Here is a 23,168-nt window from a genome sequence, read left to right on the forward strand (position 1 = left end):
TTTGTCAGAACATAAGCACATAAGCATAGAGAAGAATGTAGCATTTGGTGTGGTTGCAATAACTTTTTCAAATGTTTGAAAGTGATAATGTTCCCTTTTAAGCTATTTTCTTAAGGTATGGGAAATATACATATTCTAACCATGTCTTCCTTCATAACTGGCACTCTATTATTTACTTATTTCTAGGTTAACACCCATAGTTCTCATGCATTTCAGTTACTGCTCATTTCTTCTTTTTAGCAATACTGAGACTTTTATGGGTGCATCTACAACTGATACTGCTTGCTTCAAGTGGAATCTTAATGTAATATTCCTCTGGTATACAACCTAAACCCATGAATAACTCAGAATATCTTTGCAAAATGTTGTCTGTATCTGGAGCAGCATGTTTGTTGGTCTCCAGTGAATTTACTGTTTGCAGTGTTCCTCTTAGTTCAGTTCTCATACTAGTATTATATTTAGCAGATTCATACAAAGCTGATTTGCTAGGAGAAATATATAATTTGTCATTGATTCTAGCCCTGTTAATCTCTCTGCAGCTAAAATCTGTTTGTGATTATTATGTGTACAAGCTCTCACAAATGTGTTTGTTGTCTCTGTACCCATTTTGCATATTGTCATTTCCAGAAACTTTACTATCATTACACTTACATTTATATTGCCCACATTTAAATTACTGTCTGCACAAGGCAGCAAATCATTCTGGAGATGCCATGTATAAATCTTTAATATAAATACAAAAAAGCGGCAGCTCTCCACAAAACACCAATAATTCCAAAGGAGTGCAGTCCCAGGAAGGAAGATCTCCAAACAGTTAAAAACAACTTTTAATGTCACAAGACACACACAAAATACTTTCACATTAACGCTCTTCCAAAATAAATCACGTTTTCGTCACATTCACTGGACTTCATCAGATGAATCTTTAATATAATAATACTAAGTGCATCACAAACATTATGACCTAGTATATTAGTTGTTTTAATGCATTTCCAAGACAATCCCCAGAACATCAGCCAGTATTTTCTGTTCTTGTCCACCGCGGTGGTGGTGCTGCGGTAGCGTTGTCACCTCACAGTTAGACGTTGCCCGTTCGATTCTCAGTTAGATCGTCTTCTATGTGGTGACATGCATGAATTGGTGTTCCTTCGTTGAAGGTTGTGCTTTAGGCCTGTCAAGCCAGCACATAAAAATCTACTGCCAATCATTAGCGGACCGGAGTTCCGCTGTGGCAACCCCTAACCAGGAAAAGCTGAAAGACACAAACGAGTCCTAGCAATCAATGAAAATCTTTATTTTTAGAGTGGGTTGGCATAGTGACTAAGGTGTTTACCTCACAGATGCAAAGTACATGGTTTAATCTGCACCTTTGAGGGAAACTGGGTAAGCTTAAAATGGACAATAAGGATAGCTAACCTAGTATTTACCTATGAACATCTATTCAGCCATTTAATTAAATTTGATTCAGTGGATTCAGTATGTGACAAATGTATATGAAGAATGCAAGGAGATTTGTAAACCGTATTAGGCAGATTCAGTGACATAAAAGTAGTTTCTGGCAACATATTGCATTCTGCACCAGTATGTAGTTTAACTGTAATATTCATGCCTTTAATCAAAAATGTTCCTAGCCAAAAGTAATTATTACTGCAGTTTATAGGCTGGACTGCATTCACATTGTATGGTTCAGCTGTGTATATAAACATTTCAGTTTTATTCTGTTCTTTTGTTTCTGCTATATGCAAATATTGCCGCATATGTTTATACCAACTTTTGTGCCCAGGTAGCCAACAAGTCCAACAAATGACACTACCACTTGCTTTCCCATACTTTTTTGTCTCATTACTCTATTGTATACTATGTCTGACTACACATTTGTTATGAAGCACCATCTTGGATACATGAGTGAAAGATTTATGACTGGTTTATTTTTCTCTTGTTTTGAGCTATATTTTGCCACCATTTTTAATCACAGCTTTTTTGTACACTTCCATTCCATCAGTCATGGAATTAAGCTGAGTACTTAGAAGGTTATTTGCTTTATACATGACTTCAACAAAGAGTCTACTTCCACTCAGTTTACACTCATTTTATATAGTCAGTTCTATCACTAACCAGTGACCATCACTTCACCCCTTCAACTTCCATCTGTTCTTGAAAGCAACATACTTGTTTTTTTAGTTTTTTAGCCCATCCAAACAACAACCATAATAAAATTACTAGCCAAGTTAAAAGCAACAATGTCAGCTGCTGATAACCTTCCCACTGAGTATCTCAGGATAGGTGCAGAAGCACAAGCCTTCCTTGTCTCCATTCTTATCAACTGGTCAATAACTGAAAATGATGCCCCATGCATCTGGAAAAAATCCATTATTATACCCATTCACACAAAAAGATACTCAACAGAGTTAAAAATCTATAGACCTATTGTTATCATATCATACTTCTCTAACAGCCTTGAGAAATCTATTCACTGTCAGTTTATGAAACAAATAACCAAACACAACCTCCTCTCCAACACCTAGCATGGTTTCAGGTCCAACCACAGTACTACTACTGCCCTCTTCATCTTTACCAACATAATAAACTAATACAGAAATGATGGAAACCTTGTTTCTTCACTTTCCCTTGACCTTTTCAAACCATTTGACACAGTATACTACCAAAAGTTCCTGTCTGAACTTGAAACCCTAGGTCTAACTTACATCACCTTCTCCTGGTTTCACGGTTACTTATGCAAGCATCAGCAGGCAACTAAATGGCAATAAAACCTCTCAACATTTCAACCAATCTCTGTTGGTGTTCCCCAAAGGTCATTACTTGGCCCCCTTCTATTTAATATTTTCATGAATAAAAATACCACTACAACACTTGCCACTCTTGTACAATATGCCAGTGAGTCAATCCTTATCTGCTCTTCCCCGTGTATAACAAAATTACAGGAAATCACTCAAAAAATCATTCACCAGCATTGAAATATGGCTAAAAAATGCCAAAAAATATGCTATTTACTCCAAAACAACACCTTAACCAGAACCACGTTTCATATTACCTCAAGTAATAAAACAAAAATAGAAACCATAAGCCAAAATAAACTACTCAGAGTCATAATAGAGGACATCCTCTAATTTGATCACCACATACTTCATTCCATCAAGAAACCTCATCAAAAACTCAATTCCCTCTACAGGACTAAACAATACCTGACAGATCAAGCAAGGATTACCTTAGCAGCAACATACCTCCTTCCTTCTCTATTATATGCTTTCCCTATGCTGACAAATACCAACACTATGTATAAAACTAAAGTAGCATCCTGCTACTACAAAATAGCTATATGTGCAACTAGTTAACCTTATGAAACACACCACTGCATTGCATTAAAAGCATTAAACTGGCATGAACTTCCAACCAAGTTGACATACCCACAACTAATTATTGCCTACAACCTATTGTACTCTCCAGACAACTGCCCAGCTTTACAAAATACTCTGTTGTACTAGTCACCCACTGGAAACCTTCACTCTAGCAATAAACTTTTACTATGTATCCGTAAGACATTCAACACTGCTGAAGACTCTCTCGTCTCTAATTATGTGTCAAAACTTTGGAATGAAATCCCCACACAGTTGAGATGGATGGAAAACTTAAATAGTTTCTAACCTTTGTTTAAATAGCACCTATGCTAAAGATGGCTCTGTTCTTCCTGCTCTCCTGGCTAGCTTTACTCAGATTACTTTTGTCTAGCCCTTACAGCTACTTAACTTCCCAAACTTTTGTGTACCTTATCACTCCTCCTCATACTGCACTTATTTCCTAAACACTTACTTTTCCTCCTTCTCTCACAACTACCACTAACTACAATTCTTCCTCTGTCCATTTATCTTAAGCTCTTTTCCATAACTTCTCCTATCTCTCTTATCATTTTAAAGCTATATTCTACTTGTCTGTAAGTTATTACTAAACACCGCAGTCTGATCTTTTCCCTGCAGCTGTCATGCTATAAACACCTTAATTGTCACTGGATGTTATTTCTCTATTCAATAATTTAAGCACATGTATAGAGGTTTTCACCCTGCAATTAAAAATGTACATCATGTGTAACTTAAATGTGGAGCTTTTCTCCCCAGACCTCCACTGAAAATGGATTTTTCCCAGTCAGACTTTTCCCAGTCAACAAAGAGAAATAAATAAATGAATAAGTAGTGTTTTATCAGCTGTCAAGTGTATTACTCTTAATAGTTTGTCTCTGTCTTGATAATTTTTGCTATCACCCATTCCTTTTTTTGGTAAATCTTGCATGTTGCCAGTCTTCTATGGAGTGTCTCATTTCATTAAGATAAACATCTATTGACTCTAGGAATATTCACTTCTACAGCAACAAATAAAGGCCTTACATATGGAAAAATATTGGGCTCACAACATATACGAAAGTAGTAACTTGAATATTTCAGTCAGTTAATGTTAATTTTAAAGTCCTCAATTACTTCCTCATCTGTGACATTTAGAAACATTATGCAAGGGATCATTTCTGTTTTATTCCTCTCTGATTAGTGCTAAATTTTAGAAGTATTCCTGCTGCTTTAGTGAAGCTGCTGGTTCAAGTGATAATATTCTGAGCCAAAAATTGAAATAAATGCATAAATAAATAAAAACTGTGGTTGAAGACTTGGTGGTTCAGCAGTACTGACAGCAGAAATCAGAAAATTAATTAATAGTTTTTGAGAATGCGATTCAATGAAAAATTCAGCTAACTACATAAATACGACTGAAAATATAATGTTGAATGTGTAAGAGCTGCATTGTTACTTGTGTCATGGCTAATAGCATGAAAGTACAAAAAGAAATGCTTGTTATTTTTTAATAAATCAAAACATGCCATTAATTTGCTCTGATGTGGCAGTAACAATGCATACGTGCCTTTGGAACAACATGTAATCACACAATAAGGAAAGCTGCTTCAGAATTCTGCAAATTAATGCAGAACGAAACTAGAATTTGGTGCCAGAGTAGCTTTTAATCTCTCACCATGTCCCCAGGCCAAACATATTTCCATCAATGGAAATGCAGCTTTTTCAGAAACTGATCAGAGTGATTACTTGTAATGAAAATACAAACTACAAACACTTAGAAAGCAAGATGGGCACAGCATAGTAGTTAAGCATTTTCATTCTTTATCTAAACCTTCCTCAGAACAAATAGCTTATCTCACCCAACTCTTTCAAATATCAGAAAACTGATCACATAACCAATTAGCTGACCCTTTCATAAATTACATAATTTCACCTTAAACAAAATAATTTACATAACACAAAAGATACTATATCATAATTAAAAAATATATACTTTTGTTGTCTCTAAACACTTTAATATTAGTACTTTCTGTCAAACCCAGAGCTTTGTCAGCTACATAATACAGCTACTGTTTTACTTCTGTTTCATCCAATTTGTCATTAAAGTCACCATTCAAAGTGTACCCAATAAGTTGTGCTAACACAGAGAAATAACATTTTCTGTAATCTTTTTATGTTATAGTATGCTTAGCTAAAGCATTTTTATTGTCTTTATGTTTTAATAGCTGACTCTTTTTATTTATTTGTGTTAGAACAACTTGTTGAGGATGACTTGAATGGTGACTTTAATAAAAATGGAGCTACAATACTCATCAACCTCCAATCCTCCTATAGCCATTTACTTGAACAGTGTTATCATGAAATAGCCAAATTTGCATCTCACACAAGTTATAGGTCCTAACACTGCATAGCACTAAAACAACTCCAGTGTATGAGCACCCACACTATTTGGCATTCACCCAATTGCTTCTCACCCACAAACACATCTATGCCCCTGTAATATAGCCCATCTGCTTTTACAGTATACCCCAAACAGAAAACTTCGATCTAAGACAACATCCTACTAAAAGTAACCAGATCCAATAACCTGTCTGAGAATTCACCATTCTCATGGCATGTCTCAAAAGAATGGAATGCCATTCCTCTCACTATCAGACAATAAACAAACCTGACTCCATTTAAAAATCTAGTCAAGCCACATATAATTGGTCCTGCTTGTGTTCTACCCATTGCTAATAATCATATCTCAACCCAAAACTCTCTGTATTACTGTCTGATTGCTTATAACTCAATTTCCAATATTAATTTCCTAAGGCTATCTCAGTATTATTTAAACTAAGAACATGTATATGTTACCTAAAGAAACAACTATGTACAACTAATACTTACTCATAGCATGTATAGACATCAGAGCCATATCAGACAAGAAACAAACCTGACTCCATTTAAAAACCTAGTCAAGCCACATATAATCGGTCCTGCTTGTGTTCTACCCATTGCTAATAATCATATCTCAACCCCAAACTCTCTGTATTACTGTCTGATTGCTTATAACTCAATTTCCAATATTAATTTCCTAAGGCTATCTCAATATTATTTAAACTAAGAACATGTATATGTTACCTAAAGAAACAACTATGTACAACTAATACTTACTCATAGCATGTATAGACATCAGAGCCTGAAAATATTATAGTTTGTGTACTATCTATATGTATAGATGTACATGTATGTGTATGTTTATGCCTATTAATTATATAACACTGAAAACTGTTGTAGAAATTGCAGTGTTTCTAGTTCTCTACCTGGAAATTTCCTTCCCAGCCTTCCACTGAAAAAGGGTCCTGTTCATTAATAAATAATAAATAAAAGCATTGGCCAGGTTGATGTATTCAGCGTGTACTGTTTTGCCTTCATTGTATGCAGTGTGAGCTATTTTACCTTCATCCATTTCTTTGGTGAGAGTTTTATAAGTTCATCAGGTTGAGTAAGCATTCTTGTTGAATCCAAACTGAGATAGCTCCAGTGCTTGGAAGTTCCCTATGATCGTATTGATTAGTCCCATAATAATTCTTTCTGTAGCTTTGTATATGAGGCTGGTCAGACTTATGGGTCTGAAATTGCCTTTGCCTGTGGAATATCCTTGCGTATGCAGGGTAATAACTAAATGTAGCTGTTCTCCATTAGCTTGATAAAGAACCTGTATGAAGGCTAAGACTGTGCAATGTTGTTAGGGTTGTGGCTAAATTGTGCTTCATGCTATTTAAGATGCATACAGGGATATATTCAGGGCCCATTGATGCAATAGTTTTAGCTTTTGATAGCACTTTTAGGACTTGGCTGTCTTCATACAAATGCATTATACCTCATCAAAGATAGACCAATGAATGCCTAACTTAAAGAAATGACAGCAGTGTTAATCACTTTTATCCACAGACAGACCCTGAACCCAGCAATTAAATTCAAAAGTTTATTAACTGTAGATACCCCAGATACCAGAATTCAATAGAATAAAAATAATATCTACGAATCATAGTAACTTCTTTTAACCACACACATACATACACACACACAAACACACACACACACACACACACACACACCCACACACACACACACACACACACACACACACACACACACACACACACACACACATACACACACACACACACACACACACACACACACACACACACACACACACACACACACACACACACACACACTCAATCAGTTACAGCCATATGTATGATTGTGACTGTATACCTCATGTATCTGGTGATGTCATATGAATGAATTCATACATTAAAACTGCCACACATGGGGGTTAGTAAGCAAAGGAATAGTATTGTGGGAAATAAATTAATCCTCAAGTTTTGGTGAGTACCTTCATGAGGCAGACCTTGTTTTTTTTCAAAATCTCACAAAGATTATACTAATATATCTATATCTGTATCTATATCTATATCTATCTGTCTATGTATATAGACTATATTTTAAATGGCATATATCATGGTCAGAAGTAGTTAAAAAAAAACTGTGTGCACAAGTCCCATGACAAAAAGGTGCCCAATCTTGTTATGTGCATTGATACCAGGACAGGAAAAAAATACAGTGTAGAATCCTCAAGACATGGAAACATTCCTACAACGGGCTTCAGCTGGTTCAGGAGAAGGATGGTTCTCCTATTTTAGAAGGAAGTAATAGTCCACAAAAAAAAAAAAAAAATGACAGGCCAAAGAAGTAATAGAGATGTTAGAGTTGACTGCTGAGGATAAGGAGGAAATTATGTCTTGTATCTTTTATGCAAGAAACCCAGCATTTCTAGATAGATTTTCAAAAAGTTTAAGAGCGAAATTAAAGGAAAGAAAACTAATTGTACAAGAAAAATAGTCAAAAGCTTCAAATGCAAATTTGTGTTCATTAATACAACAGATCCATGAAAAACAAAATATAGACCAAGAAATATGGGCCTTTTGGAAAAGGAAGAAACAGAGGAAGTGTAAAAATCTAAAGGACAAAACACAGAGATTTTTGAAAGGGTAAAAAGGAACATGGACATGGGAAAGAAAGATCTGATATGGTAAAATATTTATGCAAAGGAGAACGCCAAACTAATCAATACAAAAAGCAGTCCGAAGATATTTGAAGAGAAACACAGGCAAAGGCACCCAGATATGGAAACTTTTGCAGAACAAAAACTAAGATCACAAAGAAGGAATGCAGAACAGAAGATTATTAAAGTAGAAGATAAACAAATATTAACTAAAGTTATGGAGTACCTCCAAAGTAAAGGATTTAGTGTAGAAAGTCTAACAGGCGTTATATCACAACAAACTGGAACAATGAATCCCCAAAGGAGTGAGAAGCAGACAAGAGTGAAAGACATCTGAAAAAGAAATACGGACATGCAAAAAAAAAAAATGGAATTTAATATAGTGAAATATTTATACAAAGCAGAAAGCAAAACAAATCAATACAAAAAAGCAGCACCAAAGATACTTGAAGAGAAATACAGGCAAAGACATCTAGACATTGAAAATGTTACAATTAAAAAAATAAGAAAACAAAGGTCGTATGTAGAAAAGAGGATTAGTAATGGAGAAGTTAAAGAAATAGAAACTGAAGCAATGGATTTGACTTAGTGTAGAAAATCCAACTCTGGCAATGTCACAGCATGATGGAATAATGAATCCCCAAATTAAGGAGAAACAGGTGCAACAGGAAGCATCTGATCACTTGCCACATGGAAGATACTCTGGAGCCTTCAGCAGGAAACAAGTACAAAAGTTCATTCAGAGTTACACAAACTAGGGAAGGAGTGGAAAACAGTGGAAACTGTGATGCAGTCAGTGTTGTGTAGAGATAGGCCAGTGAGTTCTCATATGAAAGAACAATAGATGATGCAGGATGAAAAGAATATGACACAGGAAGATGCATGTTTTGGAACTTTCTGTAGAATGCCCACAGCAAATAGAGAACAAAGAATGTGCCTGCAGCTTAGATGAAAATTATCTAAGGGAAGAGTTGCTTGATTTAATAGAAATGGGTAAACATACTAAGATCGATGAAAGAAATAGATTACAGAAAGTCAATAAGACCCAAAATAGAAGTCTGATAAAACAAATGAAAAGAGTAATCAAGACTATTAACAGAAATTAATGTGATATAACAGAAGTAAACATGATATATTACTGTGCAGCTTAATTCATATAAGATAATCTTACCACAAAAGTACAGCATTATGGGAAAGGAAGGAAAAAAGCAAATGCTATCACAGAAACATCAAAAAGAAAACTCTAAACTAATTAAGACAAGAAGTATCACTGCTAGAAGAGTATAGAAGAGGGAACAGATCAATTAATATACTTAGAAAGACAGCAGTGATAAGAGCAAGGTGTAATATTAGAAGTGACCAGGATCTATCATACACTATTGCTTAAACTCTGAGCTTTGGCCAGCAAAGACCTACATGCAATCAACTGGATGCATAAGTGAATATAAGTAAATCTTTATCTGCACTTTTTTTCAAATAATACAGCATTTACATTGATTTATTTGTGTTGCACTGAATACTATCTAGCTGGAAGTTGTGGCTCTGCTTTTTCAGTTAATGCTTGTTAGAATTCCTAAATAGCTAGTGATAAGTGAGGGTAGTTCACTTCATTGTTATTTGGTTTCTGTCTTATATAAGTGGTACATTTTGGATTATTTTCTGTTTAAACTCTGTGCTTTGGCCAGCTAAGATCTACATGTAATCAAATGGATGTATAAGTGAATTTAAGTAAATCTTTATCTGCACTTTTGTCAAATAATACAGCATTCAAATTGATTTATTTGTGCTGCATTGAATACTATCTAGCTGGAAGTTGTGGCTCTGTTTTTTTAGTTAATGCTTGTTAGAATTCCTAAATAGCCAGTGAAAAGAGGGGGTAGTTCACTTCATTGTTATTCAGTTCCTGGCTTATATAAGTGGTACATTTTGGATTATTTTCTGCTTAAACTCTGAGCTTTGGTCAGCCAAGACCTACATGCAATCAAATGGATGTATAAGTGAATTTAAGTAAATCTTTATCTGCACTTTTTTTCAAATAATACAGCATTTAAATTGATTTATTTGTGTTGCATTGCATACTATCTAGCCGGAAGTTGTGGCTCTGTTTTTTCAGTTAGCTCTTGTAATCTTGGTGGCTTTGAAACTGCCCACCCCTCTTGTAAATTTGCATTTGTATACTCCTCCTGGGCCCATCTCATTTGCTCACTCAAAAAAAAAAATGTGCACTTTTTTCATCTGCTTTTACTGTATTTGTGTTTCTTCCTACTTTATTTTGCTTTTGCATTATCTTAAAAGTACTCAATTGTACTTATTACTGCTTGGTGTAACTATCATTCTTGGCCTTTTGGTTTAAGCACTTGGGCTTTAGACCAGTTGTTTTACATTAAAAAGGTTTGTGGTCTGCACTGCTGTGGCAGGACAGGTAGCTTACATCCTTCTAAGTTGGGAACTGCTGTTTGAAGGATCAGTGTCTGTTATTCTAAAAGTGTATTAGTTCTGGTTTAAGCACTTTTGCTTCAGGCCAGTTATTTTACATTAAGACGGTTCATGGACTGCACTCTTGTGGGAGGAAAGGCTGGACTCTGCCCTTCTGAGCTGGGAATTTCTGGTTAAAGGCTTATAGTGCCTGCATTTTTGAACTGTTTCTTACTAAAATTGTTGCACCTTGTTTGCTGTAGCAAAGACTAGATCCAGGCCTGCTGAATCTAGCTTTGTTTGCATAACTTGAGCACTAATCCAGGCCTTCTTAAAAGTATTCAATTGTATTTATTACTGCTTGGTAGTAACCTTAATAAAGTGTAGCTATCATTCTAAGCCTTTTGGTTTAAGCACTTGGGCTTCAGACCAGTTGTTTTACATTAAGAAGATTTGTGGTCTGCACTGTTGTGGCAGGACAGGTAGCTTACATACTTCTAAGCTGGGAACTGCTGATTGAAGGCTCAGTGTCTGTTATTCTAAAAGTGTATTAGTTCTGGTTTAAGCACTTGGGCTTCAGGCAAGTTATTATAGCAATAACCCACGCCTGGGTGTGGGTAATGCTAAATTTACCCATGGTTGGCGTGGTTTGGTCCCGAGGGCCGAGACCAAACAAAGCCAACCGTGGGTAAATTTAGCATTACCCACACCCAGAAGTGGGTTATTGCTATTATACCATGACATTATTTAAGAAAATAAACTGTTAATTTTCTTAAATAATGGCATAGTATAGTGCCTGTTTACTGCCCTTCCGCAGATGTCTGGCATCCGCGGCAGTTCTGATGTACTGCGCCTGCGCGGTACATCAGAGTTGAGCAAAAAGCGGAGAAAGCAAGATCTCCGTTGCTTTTTAGTGTCTCGCTATGTTAAATGAGTTTAACATAGTGAGACAGTTTTAAAATAAGCAACGGACATCTCCGTTGCTTATTTTAAAACTGTCTTGCTATGTTAAACTCATTTAACATAGCGAGACACTAAAAAAAGCAATGGAGATCTTGCTTTCTCCGTTGCTTTTTTTTTAAAACACTGCCTCGCTATGTTAAATGGGTTTAACATAGCGAGACAGCTTTAAAATAAGCAACAGAGATCTCCGTTGCTTATTTTAAAGCTGTCTCGCTATGTTAAACCCATTTAACATAGCGAGACAGTGTTTAAACGAAGTTATACTAATGGAAAAAAGTCCGGGCGACCGGACCTTTTTCCATTAGTATAACTCGATTTACAACGGGCACGCTGGCCAATCAGCGTGCACGTTTTGGGGGGATCATGGTATAATTTACATTAAGCAGGTTCGTGGTCTTCACTCTTGTGGGAGGAGAGGCTGGACTCTGCCCTTCTGAGCTGGGAGTTTCTGGTTAAAGGCTTATCGTGCCTGCATATTTGAACTGTTTCTTACTGAAATTGGTGTGCCTTGTTTGCTATAGCATAGACTAGATCCAGGCCTGCTGAATCTAGCTTTGTTTGCATAACTTGAGCACTAATCCAGGCCTTAATTTTTGGAGAAGGTTCCCCTGCACCCCAGTGGCAGGAGTGTGCAGTTAGAACTTGTCTGATTGAAGACTACTGGAACAGGGCTCAGTTTTGAGATTTTTTTACTGGTTAATTGGGTAATTTGTTTAAAAGCCTTTTCTGATTGCTTGTAGTCATCTAAAGCTGTTTTAAGTGTATTATTTACTGTTTATAGTCATTTAAAGCTGTTTTAAGTGTATTTTTTACTGCTTTTACCTTATCTTTTAAAAAAAAAATCCTTGTTTCCTACCTTTCTAAGCTAGTATAGTCCAGTTTTCAGGCTAGTGCTGAATTCAGGGCTCTGTTACAATTTTCTGAGTTGCCCATACCTTACTTGGATAGAGGGAAGTTTTTCTATTCACCTATGAGAGAGGGAGCTTTGAGCAGCCATCTGTCCCTGGAGGAGTGGTTCCAGCCCAGAAGTTAGTAGGTTATAGGCCATTTTGGGCTAATTTCTATCTCTTTCATTTCCCTGCTGTAAAAACCATGTTTGCACGGTTTTGCACATTCGGGCAGTGCAGGTTAGCTAAGGCTAAATATATCCCGGCTCCACCAAGTCTCTTCTTCAGTTTTTCCCTTGAAAGTAGTCTAACTCTTAACCTAAGCAATAAAAAAGCATCCTGCAGTCCAGCACTTGCTCAGACCTAATAGCAAGCACTAATATACCCTGGCACTTGATTGCTCAGCAGGGCAAGGCTCATTATTCACCCCTCACCAACCAAAGCAACTAAGCAGCTCACCCTACTATTCAGGCATGACCAAAGGGCAATTTTAGGTATACTCTGCAGTCCAGCTTGTGAACCTGGGTATCCTGAGGCAATGTTACAACTGCCTCATGTACACAGACAACCCTCTCCTCCTACCACAAAACATTAACATATGCGAGAGATGCAATTATATAGCTAAACTGGAGGCTAAGCTCTCTCCACCCAAGACTGGAACTGGCAGTCATGAGGAGAAGGTTAACACTTGCACCTCACATCCAGCCTCACATAGACATACTAAACAAGCAGTGGCAAAAAATACACATAAATACACAAAATCATACTCGGAGGCTCTAAATAAAAACCTGCAAAAGCATCACAGACCTCCAAAGCAGATACCCAAAAAACCTGCACCTCCTGTCACAAACCAGACAACACATAAAACACAAAATCAGTGTGCTGCACAATCACAGCCCTTAAGGCGAAATAACATACCTAACAGACTAGTAATAGGTGACTGTATAGTCAGGCACACTGACATTCTACCCACTAGGTTGGACAAGGAGAAGGTTACTGTTAGCTGCCTGTCGGGAGCCAGAATCCGCCACATAACACAAGAACTCAGATCACTTCAGAACAAGTACAAATATAACTCTGTCATTGTTCATGTTGGTGTGAATGACCTGAGACGTACCTCCCTGGACTACATGAAAAGAGACATGGAAGAGCTCTCTGATCATGTAGCCCAGGTGGGTATGACCCTGACCCTGAGTAGCATCCTGCCCTCACCAAGAATGATACAGCAGTATAAAGAAAAAAATATCAATTTCAACAATTGGCTAAGCTTCTGGTGTCATTTAAAGGGGATCCAGTGTCTGTCAGCCTGTTAGGACATGCTCGACAAGCCTCGTTGCTTCACAAGAGATGGCTTGCACCTGTCACCCCTAGGCTTTTGAATACTGGCCAAGGCTCTTGCTGCCCCTATAGTGTCTTTTTAAGGTATGGCTCAAAAGTCAAACCAACCTCCATAAACAGCACAAATAAAAACTGAGGCTTATGCTACTCAATGACAGGAGTTTAAATCTCAAAATGCACGTACTCGAAGCACTCTTCAGTATGGAGAACATCGACATCTGTGCAGTAACTGAAACCTGGTTCAAGGTTCCACAGAGCACCCCAGCACTACCGGGCTACAACTCATACCACACATTTTGGCAACAGAACATGGAGCGAAACACAAAAGGGGGGGTGTAGCCATATTCATCAAGGATACCTACACCTCCAGGTTAGTGCCTTTTTAAGGCAAGGCTCAAAAGTCAAACCCACCTCCATAAACAGCACAAATGAAAACTGAGGGTTATGCTACTCAATGCCAGGAGTTTAAATCTCAAAATGCACGTGCTCAAAGCACTCCTCAGTATGGAGAATGTCGACATCTGTGCAGTAACTGAAACCTGGTTCAAGGTTCCACAGAGCACCCCAGTACTACCGGGCTACAACTCATACCACACATTTCGGCAACAGAACATGGACCGAAACACAAAAGGAGGGGGTGTTACCATATTCATCAAGGATATCTACACCTCCAGGTTAGTGGCGCAGCATGATACCTCCGAGATCATCCATGTGCAACTAACATCAGGCAAATCTGCAATGCAAATTGTGGCCTGCTACAGATCACCCTCCTTGACCCAGGACCACCACTCCACCTTTCTGGAGACAGTGGAAAACATGAAGGTCCTACCGAACACCCTGATATTGGGCGATTTCAATTACCCTACCATTAACTGGGAAAACTACTCAAGTACAAACTCCCAGGTCCAGCACTTCCTGGAATTTATCAACTCAAATGCCCTGGATCAGCTGGTAAACTCCCCTACCAGAGGAGAAAACATATTGGACCTGGTCATCACCAACATGGGCGACAGGTGTTCCACATCTGAGGTCAACCCGTCACTGGTTAGATCAGACCATAAACTAATCACTCTGGATGTCCACACCACACCACCACCTCCAACCAAGGAAACCACAGTTAAAAACTTTTCTATAGCAAACGTCACCTTACTTAAGACAGAGATGGTAAGCTTCACAGCCTCCACGCTAAAGGATAACAGTGTCCAAGATGCAGAAACCTTTACAAATGCACTCTATGAGCACCTACAAAGAGGCATGGATCGTGCCATCCCTAGCAAAACCAAGACTCATTCCCCTAAGAAAAGGAAACCAGTCTGGTAGACCCCTGCCATAAATAGGCTATACAATAGAAGGAGGAAACTAGTTCAGAAAAAAAGCAAATCTCAAGAAGGAAAGACATCCCTGATCAGTATCAGTAAGAAACTAAGGTCCATCATAAAATCCTCCAAGGCTAACTTCGAAAGAAATATAACCAAGGATTCAAAAGATAACCACAAAGCCTTGTTTAGCTATGTCAAGAATCTAAGTGGCAACTTGCAGATATGCTCTGAGTTAGTGCAAAATACCACAAAATATACTGAACCCACTGATATTGCCAACATCCTGGCAGATAGATTCAGTGCAAACTTCACACCCCTCTCACCCCCAAAAGGGCCCACAACAATACTGGAAAAGTGTAGTGTCCTGGAAATCACAGATGCCCAGGTGAAAACAGCCCTTTCAAAAGCCAAAAGCACAACATCAATGGGGCCAGATGGTGTCCCAGGCTGCGTCTTGCATGAGCTACAGAACGAACTAACCCCCCACCTAAACACACTGTTCAATCTCAGTCTCTCCACAGGCTATGTGCCCATAGAATGGTGCACAGCAATGGTTATTCTGCTCCACAAAGGAGAGGTCACAACTGACCCTGGTAACTATTGCCCCATAAGCCTGACTAACCTGGTCTGCAAGGCTATGGAGCGCATCATCATGGAACTCATTAACAAAGACATTGGGAACCTCCAAACACTTAACCCAACCCAGTTTGGCTTTGTTAAGGGCAGATCATGCCTACTAAACCTGGTTGACTTCTTTGAGACAGTCACCAAGGCCATAGATGAGGGGAAGGTAATTCACACAGCCTACCTTAACTTTGCCAAGGCTTTTGACACCATTCCTCACTCGGGAATTATAGAAAAACTCACCAGCCTGAACATAAACCCCTACGTCATGAGATGGGTTGCCATCTGGCTTACAGACAGAACTCACATGATAAGAATAGCGGGCTCCAGGTCCGACTCTAAACCAGTCACAGGTGGTGTCCCACAAGGCTCAGTCCTGGGACCACTACTGTTCAGCATATACATCTCAGAAGTACAGGCAAACACAGGAGAGCTATGGCTAACCATGTTTGCAGATGGCTGCAAACTGGGAGCCATAATTGACTCTCCGGCTGACATGGACATTCTCCAAAAGGGCCTTACTGAGACAGACACCTGGTGTCAAAGTCATGGTCTCAAGCTAAATGCCAAAAAATGCATAGTCATCCCATTTGGGAAAAACAAAACACCCATGAATTACCACATAGGTGGCAGCCCCCTTAATACAGAAGAGGTAATAAGAGATCTGGGGACCCAGGTAGATAGTAATCTCTCCTTTGACAATCATATTGCCAAAGTAGTTAGGAAATGCTTCTATGTAGCCTACCTAATTACTAAAGGGTTCGTATCTAGAAATAAAGAGGTTATAGTGCCCCTCTACTCATCACTCATCAGACCCACCATAGAGTACAATGCCCCATTTGGGGTGTACCTCACAAGACACTTCCAACAGCTGGAAAGAGCACAAAAGTACCTCACCAAGAGGATGACTGGCCTCAAACATATGTCCTATGCAGCCCGACTGGAAAAACTCCAGCTGTACTCAGTCGCATATTGTTTATTCAGAGGTGATCTCTGCCTGACTTACAAAGCCATATCCAACTCAGAATTGATGGACATGCTCCACCTAAAGAAATCCAAGTCACTGCGAGCCACTCACTCTAGTGAGCTAAACCTCACCACAACAATAAATAGAACATGCTGGAGAGATAGATTCCTGTCACAGAGACTCCCCATGCTTTGGAACATAATTCCTAACTACATTAGGCAGAGTCCCTCACTAAGACTCTTCAAGAGAAACCTTGACGAGTGGATGAGTAACAGAAAATACACCCCTGGGATCACTTCATTGGCTCTTCTTGACAGAGGCTCAGTTAATTAATCAATGGGGTGGTGAAAGCTGACACACTCTGGCTAGGCTTATAAATACCCTCGGGCAGATAGCCTAGTACCTACCTATGAACCTATAAGCCTATAATAAAATAAAGATATCAGTACAGCAGGAAAAACTTAGACGATATAGAAGATATGTAGAAAAATACAATTCCTAACTCCTGCCTAAAAATACAAACATTTTTACATGAAGATTTAGCCCTGAGTGTGAACTACTTATATGAACATCCAAATAGACACCAACCTGGTTACCAATAGTAAAAACAATATTCCTCCTTAAGAGTGAACCTGCAAACTATCCGAAATAACTATAAACGAATAACAGGAACCAATTAAATAGTGACAATAACTTATCTAACCATCACTCAAACCCAAACTCCTCCAACAATAATTGCAACTCAAATAATACCCCTTACATTCCTCCTTTTAATATTCAACCTGTACCCACCTCTTTAGCACACAAACTGTTTTCAAAACTGAAGCCATTCTCCCCCTCTTCAGATGGCCTCCCAGCAGAATACCTAAAAATTGTGACAGACTTTATAGCTCTCCCTATAAGCATTTTCATTACTCGATCTATCACTGAGTCATAAGTCCCTCAACTCTGGAAAAACTCTATTATTACTCCCCTACACAAAGGTGGTAACACCAGTGATCTATCTAACTAATGGCGCATCTCTCTACTTTCTCCACTCTCAAAAATCCTAGAAAAATGTATCCATTCTCAACTACTAAAACATCTTACAGACAATAACTTACTTGCACCCACCCACCCAACACAGCTTTCATCCTGCACACAGGACAAATACAGCCTTACTTTCACTCACCAGCACTGTAAACAAAGCTCTTGATACTGGCTTACTTGCATCTGTTACACTACTTAACCTATCAAAAGCTTTTGGTACAGTATCCCACTCTAAACTACTTCTACAACTTGAGACTATGAACTGCTCCCCACACACCCTAACCTGGTTCCATAGCTATCTTAATAATAGAAAACAATCTGCCAGGTGGTAAAGCAAAGAATCCAAATATCTAAATAGCAACACTGGAGTTCCCCAAGGGTCTATCCTTGGGCCTTTGCTCTTTAACATATTTATTAACAATTTCTATAAAGCATCCCTGCACAGTACATTTATACAATACACAGATGATTCTATCATAATCACATCTCCAAACAGCAACTCTGATCTTCTAAAGTTAATGCAAAAGTCATTTTCTGTTATTGAATCCTGGCTCACAGAGGCCTGACTGTTATTGAATACCAAAAAATCTAAATTGTTATTCTTCTCATCCAAACCCCTTCTAGACTTCCAAATTTTCTCACAAAGCAATACAGAACTTGAAATTGTAAAGAATGCTAAATGACTTAGCATCACTATTGATGACACACTTACGTTTGAAGATCACATACACAGCACTATCAAAAAATACACATTTTAAGCTTGGTAAGCTTTATAGGCACAAACTCTACTTGGACAAAGCTGCCAAACCCTAGCAAATAGTCTGCTTCTCCCTTCTCTTCTGTATGGAAGCCCCATCTTTAATAACCTACACACATCTCTTGTGAACAAATTACAGTCATGTTACTATAAGATAGCTAAGTTTTCTCTAATATGCCAACTCGCACATGCCAATGCTTGGCCATCAAATCTATAAACTGGCTTGATTTTCCCATAACCTACAATTTACCCAGCTTACTCTTACCCACACATTACTTTATAACCCTAAATACTGGCCATCCCTTCAAACAATAATACAAATTTATACCCCAAATTGTGACCTTAGGTCTTCTAAATGACAACTCCTAACTGTAACTAAGCTCAACAAAAGAGCAGGGACAATGCCTTTAGTCCTATGCACTTGCTAAACTATGGAATGTCATCCCTCACTCTATCACTCAACTAGACTCTATAGTAGCTTTCAAAAAAGCACTGAAAGAACTATACCTCAATAATCAAGGCTGCTCCTGTACTAACATGAGTAAAGCACCTTAAATTATCATTCGCTACTTACCTTAACAATGTCCTTTTTTCCCTCTTACTTCTTAATCCGTTGTCCTTTCTAAAAGTCTCTGTTTCCCCTCTACTTACTTTTTAATTTAACTTTTACTACCCACAAAATACTTCATGTAATGTTTCATACATAAATTTCTTAGTCCAAAGTTTACTGATTGAAAAGCTCTAACTGGTGCATGACATACTTATGTCAATGTTTTTCCTCAGTTGTGACTCTGTTACAATTAATAATGTCTGACTCCAAAATTTAAGAATATCAGCAATTGATTCGACTGTGTCACAATTAACAATGTCAGATCCCAAAATTTAAGAATGTCAACAATTGCTTGGAGCTTTTTACTGGTTATTTTTTCTTTTTTTTTTCTTTTATACTTCTAATACACTTTTTAATGTATAAGCTGAATGATAACATTTTTGTAACTGTGGCACTTTTCTTCCCAGGCCTCCAGTAAAAATGGAACTTTTTTGGCCCAGTGGACTTTCTCAGTCAATAAATGGTAATAAACAAATAAATAACTAAACGTTTCTTCCAGCAATGCATAAGCTATATACTGGAGTTAATGCCGACAAAGTTTATAGTCATTTAGAAGAAAACTTAATCATGACAATAGAACAAAAGGGTAACAAAAGAAAGTCATATGGAACAAAGGGTCATTTGATGTGAAATAAAGTCATAATGGAGAACTGTAAAAAAGTGGATGAATCTAAGTATGGCATGGATAGATTGCAAAAATGCATCTGACAACATTCCACAGTCATGGATAAAGAACTGCTTACAGATGTATAAGATACACCCTACATTGATCAGTTACATGACAGTGGCTATGAAACAGTGGCAAACCACTTTGCAACTAAGCCATGATAAAGGATAAATTAATATCCCAGGGACAAAAAAGAGGGGGAATATTCCAGGGTGACTCTTTGTCACCATTGCTCTTTTGAATTGTCCTTAAGCCATTACGCTGTCTACTTAACAGATTAGGTCATGGTTATAATCTGGTTCCCAGAAAACAACAGAGTATAAAGACTACTTATCTTCTTTTTTGTGGATTATTTAAAACTGTTTAATTCATCAGATGAGGATCTGAAAGTCATTTGCAAGCCATCAAAACTTTATCAGATGATGGGGGCGTGGCCATGCAGAGCACTGAGTAGCAGCATTTCTATTCAGCTGTCTCTTCAGATTTTCTATGACAGGAATTTTATGAAATAACTATCCTAATTGTGGATATTTTTAAGTGTATTATTCCTCTTGGTATAAAGAAGGATAGTATCTAATTTTTTTTTAGAATTATTTAACTTTTCCTATCAAAATTTCTGTGGTACTCTGATCTTCACCAGTTAAAAGATGAACTTCTCTAAAACAGCACATCAGGATGCTACCTTAAAAAAGGAAATACAATCTTTGCTGACTAATATACAATAATTAGCTAGCAAAATTGACAGAATGGACTTGAAGCTGGATTATTTCAAGGAGAGATGTACACATCTAATGGATACTATCCACGAAGAGATAAAACAGCAGAAGGAACAAATCTCAGGAATACAAACAGCTCTTAATGATATGGACACCAGAAATCAGGAAAGTTAACATAATATTCAATTTCTTTTAAGACAAAATACTCAACTGCTATCAAAGGTAGATGATCTTATAAACAGATCTTGCCACAATAATATAAGACTATTTGGATTACCTGATAATATAGAAGTGAATAACATAGAAAAGTTTTTAACATCGTGGTTGCTAGAAATTTTGGAACTTCCTGAAGCACTTTCCTATGGTATTGAAAGGGCAAACAGGTCCATGGTATCATCTAAAAACAGCAAAATTAGTTCTACTAAATCTGCAATTGTTAAATTCCTTTCATCTCATTATAGGGAAATAGTACTGAAAACTGCCTGGGCAAAATCACCAATTAAGGTAAAGGACAATATAATATGCTTCAATAATGATTACTCACCAACAGTAATCTCCAAAAGGAAATTCTTTTTGCCCTTAATAAAAGAACTTAAAAAGAACCAAATAAAATCTCACTTATTTCCAGCAAGGTTAAAAATATTTCACCAGAATGCAACTAGAATTTTTGAGGACTTAGACACAGCTCTTTTTTTTTTTGTTAAAAAAAAATAAACTTCAGGACAAACCTGAAGACATGGAATGGGCTACAGCTAGTTTAAAGAGGTTGCCAGAAAATGGAACATGGAAAACCTTTGAACAAAAGAAGAAACTTAGAAAATAACTAACATCACATGCATATCTTTTTATTTGCCTCCTTTCTACATGTAAGTGACCCAAAAAAAGTCCGGGGAGATGAAACTGGATCAACAGGTAAGATCTGTGACTATTTTTGTTCACAGATAATTTATTACTGCCTTTTATAGTGTCCTTGGTGATGGTATAGTTTTATTTTTAGTTACTGCATTTTACATTAAATGATTAATAGTACTTTCTCATGATATAAGTAGTTAAAACTGGTTGAATGTTACATTTGTGGTAAATATTAGTAGCTTATTTTAGTTGATTTTAGTAATATTGGTTTATTTTATCATAGTATATGTAGTTAAATAAAATGCTTGGTAGAATATTGTGTTTATGATAATGATTAGTTGTTGCATTTAACTATATTACTTAGTGCTTATAGATCTGATGCCTCTTCTTTGCTTCATTACACAATCTGGTTTGTGAATAGTAAATGCAGCCCTTTGTGGGGGGGATTGATGAGATGTTGAGATGGTTATGTTGTGTAGTGCTGAGGTTGGTTGTCTTATTTTAGTGTTTAATATTATTAATAGTTTTCATTCTTTGGTGTTTTAATGTGGTCTGTATGCTTCTGTGTACCCCTTTGCTGGTTTATGGTTATGCTTATATAACATTACTTGAATGATAAATATTGCTTTTTGGCATGATTTCATTAATTCTAAAAGCTTTGCTTTGCTTGTGGTTGCTTTGGTAAGCTTTAGATGTTACTATGGCAACACTCGGTTTTGGGACAGCTTTAGTGTCATTTTTTCAGTTAACCGTTATACAGCAGGCTCGAGCCTTTAAATTACAGCTAAATGAGTTTGCACTCAGTTTCCCGCTAAAAATGTTAAAAGTTGTCTCCAGAGCTCGAGAATAACTCCACGAGGTGTTTGTTTTTTGCATCATCATACTGTTTTTGAAGCTTAATTGAACTCTACACTGTTCTGCCACTAGACAGCGCTATTGGATCATTTAACATCCAGAAAGCTTACAGCAGATGCTTACAAGTCCGTGAAAGGCAAGACTTAAGAAATTTGGTTTCAAATGAAAATGTCAGTTATAAAATACTTTGTAAACTTGTTTTTATGTAAACTGTGCAAAGTAGCTTTCTTTTAACAGTTTATTTTTAAAAGCATATTCAATTAATTTAGTCTCTCTAATCCCTGAACATAAGGAATTTAGTTGGAAATACTGCATGTATTCAAATCACAATATTTTCTATCCTGTCAACTATAGGGTGGATTAATGTTTTAATGCATGGTTGGTTTTCAGGAAATGTAATTCTTTATAAACAAAGTAAAAAGAACCCTGAATATTACATAAACAACTAGGAAATATGATAGTTCTAATAAGACAATGGCAAATACACATTCTTTTTTGCAGTAAGACTACTAATAGTAGATAATTTGTAATAGTTTAGTGAGGTATGGCCCTTAGGGCTACATCTTAATTATACCATCTGGTTATAGATACTTGATTTATCAGCACTCATATTATCATTTACTTGTAACATAGCTAGTCAGAAGTGCAATAGATTTTGATACATACCCTTCACATATGTTACAGAACAATCAGTTTTCATTTAGTCTATAGGACATCTGTATAGGATAACACACTAGTTATCAAATCCAAATAAAAC

The sequence above is a fragment of the Protopterus annectens genome, chromosome 3.part0, assembly GCF_019279795.1.
Source record: "Protopterus annectens isolate FY-2018-M chromosome 3.part0, PAN1.0, whole genome shotgun sequence".
NCBI classification, from domain to species: domain Eukaryota; kingdom Metazoa; phylum Chordata; order Ceratodontiformes; family Protopteridae; genus Protopterus; species Protopterus annectens.